This window comes from Oncorhynchus nerka, unplaced genomic scaffold, assembly GCF_034236695.1.
Source record: "Oncorhynchus nerka isolate Pitt River unplaced genomic scaffold, Oner_Uvic_2.0 unplaced_scaffold_5072, whole genome shotgun sequence".
Classification (NCBI taxonomy): Eukaryota; Metazoa; Chordata; class Actinopteri; order Salmoniformes; family Salmonidae; genus Oncorhynchus; species Oncorhynchus nerka.
Window position 1 is genome coordinate 1 of NW_027036235.1, and position 9,709 is coordinate 9,709.

General features: G+C 41.6%; 1 pseudogene; it reads right to left on the bottom strand.

The window, feature by feature from the left end:
• Positions 1-7,317: 7,317 nt before the first annotated feature.
• On the bottom strand, positions 7,318-9,178 carry LOC135566414 (dehydrogenase/reductase SDR family member 7C-B-like; annotated as a pseudogene).
• Between the last annotated feature and the right edge of the window lie 531 nt (positions 9,179-9,709).

Genomic DNA, 9,709 nt, shown 5'->3' on the forward strand with positions numbered 1-9,709 from the left:
TAGGTAGACTGCAAAATAATCCATATGTATTATTATTATATATACAGTGCCTTGCGAAAGTATTCGGCCCCTTGAACTTTGCGACCTTTTGCCACATTTCAGGCTTCAAACATAAAGATATAAAACTGTATTTTTTTGTGATGAATCAACAACAAGTGGGACACAATCATGAAGTGGAACGACATTTATTGGATATTTCAAACTTTTTGTAACAAATCAAAAACTGAAAAATTGGGCGTGCAAAATTATTCAGCCCCTTTACTTTCAGTGCAGCAAACTCTCTCCAGAAGTTCAGTGAGGATCTCTGAATGATCCCAATGTTGACCTAAATGACTAATGATGATAATACAATCCACCTGTGTGTAATCAAGTCTCCGTATAAATGCACCTGCACTGTGATAGTCTCAGAGGTCCGTTATAAGCGCAGAGAGCATCATGAAGAACAAGGAACACACCAGGCAGGTCCGAGAAACTGTTGTGAAGTAAGTTTAAAGCCGGATTTGGATACAAAAAGATTTCCCAAGCTTTAAACATCCCATGGAGCACTGTGCAAGCGATAATATTGAAAATGGAAGGAGTATCAGACCACTGCAAATCTACCAAGACCTGGCCGTCCTCTAAACTTTCAGCTCATACAAAGGGAAGACTGATCAGAGATGCAGCCAAGAGGCCCATGATCACTCTGGATGAACTGCAGAGATCTACAGCTGGTGGGAGACTCTGTCCATAGGACAACAATCAGTCGTATATTGCACAAATCTGGCCTTTATGGAAGAGTGGCAAGAAGAAAGCCATTTCTTAAAGATATCCATAAAAAGTGTCGTTTAAAGTTTGCCACAAGCCACCTGGGAGACACACCAAACATGGAAGAAGGTGCTCTGGTCAGATGAAACCAAAATGGAACTTTTTGGCAACAATGCAAAACGTTAAGTTTGGCGTAAAAAGCAACACAGCTCATCACCTGAACACACCATCCCCACTGTCAAACATGGTGGTGGCAGCATCATGGTTTGGGCCTGCTTTTTCTTCAGCAGGGACAGGAAGATGGTTCAAATTGATGGGAAGATGGATGGAGCCAAATACTAGGACCATTCTGGAAGAAAACCTGATGGAGTCTGCAAAAGACCTGAGACTGGGACGGAGATTTGTCTTCCAACAAGACAATGATCCAAAACATAAAGCAAAATCTACAATGGAATGGTTCAAAAATAAACATATCCAGGTGTTAGAATGGCCAAGTCAAAGTCCAGACCTGAATCCAATCGAGAATCTGTGGAAAGAACTGAAAACTGCTGTTCACAAATGCTCTCCATCCAACCTCACTGAGCTCGAGCTGTTTTGCAAGGAGGAATGGGAAAAATGTCAGTCTCTCGATGTGCAAAACTGATAGAGACATACCCCAAGCGACTTACAGCTGTAATCGCAGCAAAAGGTGGAGCTACAAAGTATTAACTTAAGGGGCTGAATAATTTTGCACACCTAATTTTTCAGTTTTTGATTTGTTAAAAAGTTTGAAATATCCAATAAATGTCGTTCCACTTCATGATTGTGTCCCACTTGTTGTTGATTCATCACAAAAATACAGTTTTATATCTTTATGTTTGAAGCCTGAAATGTGGCAAAAGGTCTGCAAAGTTCAAGGGGGCCGAATACTTTAGCAAGGCACTGTATATATACACACATATACATACATACAGTACCAGTCAAAGGTTTAGACAGACCTACTCATTCAAGGTTTTCTTTATTTGTATTTTTACATTGTAGATTACTAGTGAAGATATCAAAACTATGAAATAACACATGGAATCATGTAGTAACCAAAAAAGTGTTAAACAAATCCAAATATATTTTAGATTCTTCAAGGTAGCCTTGATGACAGCTTTGCACACTCTTGGCATTCTCTCAACCAGCTTAACCTGGAATGCATTCCCCACAGTTTGAAGGAGTTCCCACATATGCTCAGCACTAGTTGGCAGCTTTTCCTTCACTCTGCAGTCCAACTCATCCCAAACCATTTAAATTGGGTTGAGATCGGGTGATTGTGGAGGCCAGGTCATCTGATGCAGCACTCCATCACTCTCCTTCTTGGTCAAATAGCCCTTACACAGGCTGGAGGTGTGTTGGATCATTGTCCTGTTTAAAAACAAATGATAATCCCACTAAGCGCAAAACCAGATGGGATGGCGTATCACTGCAGAATGCTGTGGTAGCCATGCTGGCTAAGTGTGCCTTGAATTGTAAATAAATGAATTACAGTGTCACCAGCAAAGCACCCCCACACCATCACACCTCCTCCTCCATGCTTCACAGTTGGAACCACACATGCAGAGATCATCCGTACTCTGTGTCGCAAAAAGACACAGTGGTTGGAACAAAAATCTCACATTTGGACTCATCAGACCAAAGGACAGATTTCCACCAGTCTAATGTCCATTGCTCGTGTTTTTAGGCCCAAGCAAGTCTCTTCTTATTATTGGTGTCCTTTAGTAGTGGTTTCTTTGCAGCAATTTGGCCACGAAGGCCTAATTCATGCAGTCTCCTCTGAACAGTTGATGTTGAGATGTGTCTTTTACTTGAACTCTGTGAAGCATTTATTTGGTCTGCAATTTCTGAAGCTGGTAACTAATGAACTCGTCTTCTGCAGCAGAGGTAACTCTGGGTCTTCCTTTCATGTGGTGGTCCTCATGAGAGCCAGTTTCATCATAGCTCTTGATGGTTTTTGCGACTGTACAACTTTCAAAGTTCTTGTCATTTTCGGATTGACTGACCTTTATGTCTTAAAGTAATTGTGGACTTCCGTTTCTGTCATCTGTCAGCTGTCATCAAGGCTACCTTTAAGAATCTAAAATATATTTGATTTGTTTAACACTTTTTTGGTTACTCCATGATTCCATGTGTTATTTCATTCTACCATGTAGAAAATAGTAAAAATAAAGAAAAACCCTTGAATGAGTTGGTGTGTCCAAACTTTTGACTAGTACTGTATATACTGAATACATTATTTTAAAGTATTTTGTATTTTATAATTACCATTCTTTCCAACCACTATTCATCAAGGATGCAGTTTATTCAGAATATAATAAGATGCTTATAACCAAGAAGTGGGGTTTCCTCAACATATTTCTTAATATAACAACAAGATATATGGGCCTTGAGGTTTTCTTCCACCAGAAAATCAATGGCAGCCTGAATAGAGGAGAGAATAGGTTAAAATGTACTAACACATAATAATATTAATATTGCAATTAAAAAATAGGACCAAACATGCAACTATTTATTTGTTACCACAGGCATAATGAGTCATGTGTGGAAGCCAATTCCCACCACATAAAAATAAGTCAATACTATCTAAAATGTAGTGATGGTAAATCATGCATATAGTATATATATATTTTTACATTTAACCTTTATTTAACTAGGCAAGTTAAGAACAAATTCTTATTTACAATGACGGCCTAGGAACACTGGGTTAACTGCCTTGTTCAGGGGCAGAAAAACAGATTTTAAAATCTTGTCAGCTTGGAGATTCGATTCAGCAACCTTTCGGTTACTGGCCCAACGCTCTAACCACTAGGCTACCTGCCATGCCATGTTTATTTATTTGTAGCATTGTGTGGTGATTTCCATCTGTCAACTTGAGCACAAACTGATCAACTGTAGCCTACTGATAACAACCACAGCTGCAGGTAGCCAGAGAAGCCTAAGCACTCTGATTCACTCTGGGCAAGGGAAACAAAGCAGTAACGTCATGTATTTATAGCCTAAGCTATGTATTTACAAACTAAATTATATATTAAATATAGACCAATTTATTTGTGTTAAGAGAAATATGAATGTGATCAAATCTGATTTATATTCGAAATTTGTGCAGCTAAGCTACATAGACCAATTAATCAATCAACACAATAGCGATGGTTTGTTGTGTGATTATCTTTTTTAATTACAGATGCAAAGTCCTACATGATGCAACCCTGCATAAAGCAAGCTCGGCACTTAGCTCTATTGACCACTAACAGTTGTTGTCTCTGTGTCTGTGTAAAGGACCAGGAGTCCTCCCTAGGGCGAAGACTTAATATTTCAACATTTTATAGGACACATCACTGCACGCTATACTCCTCTGTAAACTGGTCATCTCTGTATACCCGGCGCAAGACCCACTGGATGATGCTTATTTATAAAACCCTCTTAGGCCTCACTCCCCCCTATCTGAGATATCTACTGCAGCCCTCATCCTCCACATACAGCACCCGTTCTGCCATTCACATTCTGTTAAAGGTCCCCAAAGCACACTCATCCCTGGATCGCTCCTATTTTTAGTTTGCTGCAGCTAGCGACTGGAACGAGCTGCAACAAACACTCAAACTGGACAGTTTTATCTCAATCTCTACATCCAAAGACTCAATCAATCATGGACACTTACTGACACTTCCCGTGATGTATTGTTGTCTCTACCTTTTTTGCCCTTCGTGCTGTTGTCTGTGCCTAACAATGTTTGTACCATGTTTGTGCTGCTACCATGTTGTTGTTATGTTGTGCTGCTACCATGTATTGTCATGTTCCTGCCATTTTATGTTGTTGTCTTATGTCTCTCTTTATGTAGTGTTGTGGTGTCTCTTTTGTCGTGATGTGTGTTTTGTCCTACATTTAAACAAGTTGGGCCCCATCCCCACAGGAGGCCTTTTGCCTCTTGTAGGCCGTTATTGTAAATAATAATTTGTTATTAATTGACTTGAATAGTCAAATTAAGGTTAGAAAAAAGTATCTCAAAATGTTGACTTACGTATCTCAAAATGTGTAGATACTACCTAGAAATGTTTAGATAGTATAATAATTTTCTAAGGTCAAATGCAGACGTTTTTTAAATTCTCAATATCAAATCATTGCTGGGTAACAATGAAGTACCTTACAGTGATTGTTTTCAAAATTGTTTTCAATTAGCAAAGAGCAATTTCTCAAGCAATAATTTTGCTAGGACTGTCTGGGAGTGGTCTGAGTAGGGAGGGAAAAACTGAAAATGAGTTGTTATTGGCAGAGTAGTTTGGAACAATATGTAATTGGACTATTAACTAATTTACCGCCTGTTGATGTCACCAGGCAGGCCAAAACTCCATCCCACCAAAACAGAATGACATTTCAAACTGTTCTTACACTAAAAGGACATTATCATAATTTTCACAATTTCACAGTATTATTCAAACCTGTGTGTAAATATATATAAAACACAGTAAAACACGTTTTTGACTTCATGGGATTCCATAGTCACGACAGTTTACCTTTGACAGAAGAGTTTAACCTTTGCCCCTGAAAGACTCGGGTACATAAGTTGACAGTAGATCTACCTCCTTCTTGCTCGTAAATTTGTAGCGCAGCACCGCGCTATCCTGATGTCCTGTGCCAAGAGAGTCAAATGTTATTTATACGTGTAACATATTATATTCCCCACAGTCATGCGTTCCTAACTAGGAACGTTCCCAAGTGGGCCATGCATGAACACCGGCCTCGAGTTACTATAACCCCCTGGTTGTAAATGGGAATCCCTGCTCTGTTTCACGCTCACCTTCGCCGTCGAACACCGGCCTCGAGTTACTATAACCCCCTGGTTGTAAATGGGAATCCCTGCTATGTTTCACGCTCACCTTCGCCGTCGAACACCGGCCTCGAGTTACTATAACCCCCTGGTTGTAAATGGGAATCCCTGCTCTGTTTCACGCTCACCTTCGCCGTCGAACACCGGCCTCGAGTTACTATAACCCCTGGTTGTAAATGGGAATCCCTGCTCTGTTTCACGCTCACCGTCGGCCGAACACCGGCCTCGAGTTACTATAACCCCCTGGTTGTAAATGGGAATCCCTGCTCTGTTTCACGCTCACCTTCGCCGCCGAACACCGGCCTCGAGTTACTATAACCCCCTGGTTGTAAATGGGAATCCCTGCTCTGTTTCACGCTCACCTTCGCCGCCGAACACCGGCCTCGAGTTACTATAACCCCTGGTTGTAAATGGGAATCCCTGCTCTGTTTCACGCTCACCTTCGCCGTCGAACACCGGCCTCGAGTTACTATAACCCCTGGTTGTAAATGGGAATCCCTGCTCTGTTTCACGCTCACCTTCGCCGTCGAACACCGGCCTCGAGTTACTATAACCCCCTGGTTGTAAATGGGAATCCCTGCTCTGTTTCACGCTCACCTTCGCCGTCGAACACCGGCCTCGAGTTACTATAACCCCCTGGTTGTAAATGGGAATCCCTGCTCTGTTTCACGCTCACCTTCGCCGCCGAACACCGGCCTCGAGTTACTATAACCCCCTGGTTGTAAATGGGAATCCCTGCTCTGTTTCACGCTCACCTTCGCCGTCGAACACCGGCCTCGAGTTACTATAACCCCCTGGTTGTAAATGGGAATCCCTGCTCTGTTTCACGCTCACCTTCGCCGTTGAACACCGGCCTCGAGTTACTATAACCCCCTGGTTGTAAATGGGAATCCTGCTCTGTTTCACGCTCACCTTCGCCGTCGAACACCGGCCTCGAGTTACTATAACCCCCTGGTTGTAAATGGGAATCCCTGCTCTGTTTCACGCTCACCTTCGCCGCCGAACACCGGCCTCGAGTTACTATAACCCCCTGGTTGTAAATGGGAATCCTGCTCTGTTTCACGCTCACCTTCGCCGTCGAACACCGGCCTCGAGTTACTATAACCCCCTGGTTGTAAATGGGAATCCTGCTCTGTTTCACGCTCACCTTCGCCGTCCAGGTTGATAGAAAAGCAGAGGTTGTATCGGTCATGTTTTACTCTCAAGTCGGAGTTAGGACTCAATACACTAAAGAGTATTCAAAACCTTTACAGAATGACGTGTGCTGTTCAATGCATAGACGCGGAAAATACATTTTCGTAAAGCCATATCTATTGTCTTGTTCAAGAGTCAGTTCTCGCTCGTGGCTGTGCGCAGTCTTTTCCAATGCAATTCCATTGATGTCCACTAGCCAGCGTAAAATAGTTACTTCATGACTATAATGAGTTGAGATTGTAATTAAATTACCATCCACCTCTGTCACAAAATACAAATATGAGTCTTCAATTCCATCTGTAGGCTACAAAGTGGTCTCTTTACCAATGTTACATATATTATGAAAGGTAAAGACAAGGAGACAGAGCTCAAAACAAGGTTTATTTCTAGGTTCTGTAGGCCTAATATACAGTTCCCAATAACACAAACAACAGTTTCCCTCATTTCTGCTATATGACAGTTCTGCTGAAGCAAGTTGCAACTTGTAACTTGAGATACCCAAGTTATTTTAGTTTACAAGTAAACATTTTTCCAACATCTTTTTCAGTCACCTGTGTCCATTCAGCATTGAAAACATTCCAACATTTCAATAATCGTTTTGTCTTTTCATTCCGGTCTCAGCTGGTCCTTCATATTTGACAGTCATAAGTGCTGGCCCAACACATCATCTTATTCCCAGTTCTATGTGGTGTGTATCCAGAATCCAGTGTCAATCCAATGCTATGTTGACTACAGCTCCTCTGAGTCTGCTAAAGCTGCAATATTATTCACTCCTGCAGCATCATTCATTCCTGCAGCATTATTCATTCCTGCAACATGATTCACTCCTGCAACATTATTCACTCCTGCAGCCATCACAGCGAAAAATACATTTGGGAAAAGGGATCTGGCATAGATGGCCATCTTGGGGAGGGAGTGAGCCATGACCACCTCTCTCTTCTTGCTGTTCAGAATCTTCAGGATCTCATTGGCAGCCTCTGCTGGTGTGATGTCCATAACCTTCTGTTTGGAGAAGACTGGGGGGGGGGTTAAGGTTGGTTAGAGTAGTCAGACCAACAATTTTCCCCAAATGGAGGGGAGATGATGAAGGTGTGGTTGACAGTGCTGACAGAGATGCCATACTCCTGGACCTCAGCCCGCAGACAGTCAAAGAAGGCTTGGACTGCATGCTTAGAGGCAGCATCTGAAACCCAGCAGAAGCCAAATTCAGACCCTGATCTCCCGCTCATACAATTGTTTCATTATTGAGGGAACTCATACTGTACATCTGAATACCTGTTAATTCAAATTTCATCAAACTACATTCAGAAGTAGGCCTACTGTCGGTATGAAAATGACTGAACTCACAAGTGGCACGGAAAGGCATAGCCAGCTTGCCCTGGATGCTGTTGACCAGAATCACATGGCCAGTCCTCCTCGACATCATGGATGGCAGAAGACCTGTGGAAGGGACCAATGTAACACAACTCTCAAACTCAAATTCCTTTTAACTGAGTTCAATTATGCTCTGTTGTGATATAGTACCCTTAGCCACTGTGATAGGGCCAAAGTAGTTATTGTCCATAATTAGCCTGTCCATCTTCAGTGATGTGCTCTGTACTGGGGCCTTGACTTTAAGGCTGCTGTTGAGAATGAGCACATCCACACAGCCACAACACTCCAGCGTCTCTGCGATCACATCTGGCATGCTGTTCATGTCACCGAAATCCACCAGCACAAGTTTAGGAGGGAAGGTCTAGGAAAGGGAAAGAGGATTTCACAATGATGCAAGGACCAAATTATTGTAATATATGGTTATTCATCTTTAGGATATTCATGATCGCTTTACAATTTATGCATATTCATATAAATGCGAATAAAACGTAACTTTGTATCAGGCATATAAAGACCATATAATTGCTCTGTTGGGTTTAAGAGTTATGACATACTTACTAATTTAGGGTCTGCAGCGCTAGTCAGGTTATCAGCAAAACCTTCAAGTTTTTCCAGCAAAGGATGACTCTAGCTCCTCACTCGTGAAACAACTTTGCACATTCTGCGAAGGTTTGGATTAATACATTTACAGACAGAATACTGTTTTAGTAACAATGTAACAGTTTTCTACATGCACTTCATATCTGAGCTTTGTTTTTCAAAATCAAAATAAAGGATTTGCCCTTTCCCTGTCCTGTTAAGGCATCTGTTATCACGACCACCTTGTTGCGTACCGTTGCTGTGGACAAGAATTTGAGCACCAGACTGTGCAGGAAAATAACCACTGCTGTTACCACCACCACAACATGCACCAGCAGAATTGCAGCTGGGTCCATACTCTGGAAAAGACCAATGGGAATATAATTTTCAGTAGCATATAGTGTCATGTTTTAGTGTTTAGTGAGAAAACGTAATAGTTTTCAATTAAAAATACAGGCAGTAAATATATTGTTCAGAAGTATGCAGTGTATCCTTATAGAAATATGCGCCTTAAAGGCACTCATAGTGTGGAAATATACATAAAACGCAGAAAAATCACATTTTTGAATGCACTGGGTCTTTAAGCCTGAAATGGAAACAGCCGAGACAGATATTGACCATGTACTGTAGTGACAGAGAAAATTAAAACAGCGCGCGTATGATCACTCTAATAAATGCTGTCTGGTTGTTTCATCAGAAGGAGCTAAACATACTCCTTGATACATGACCTCAAATTATCACAAAGGGCAAAGTGAAACCCATCTTCAGTTAGGACAGTGTCAATGTGAAGCATACCGAATATGTCAGACAGTCAAGGTGACTCAACATTTCATAGCTCATTCATACAGTATAAGATACAGTCACCTTACAGTAACTTTCTTTCCTCAGATTAATATATCTTTGCAATAACCACCTACGACAATCCCAGTTTGTCCCATTACAGTTTAAGTGTGATTGGTCCACAGTATTTGTTCT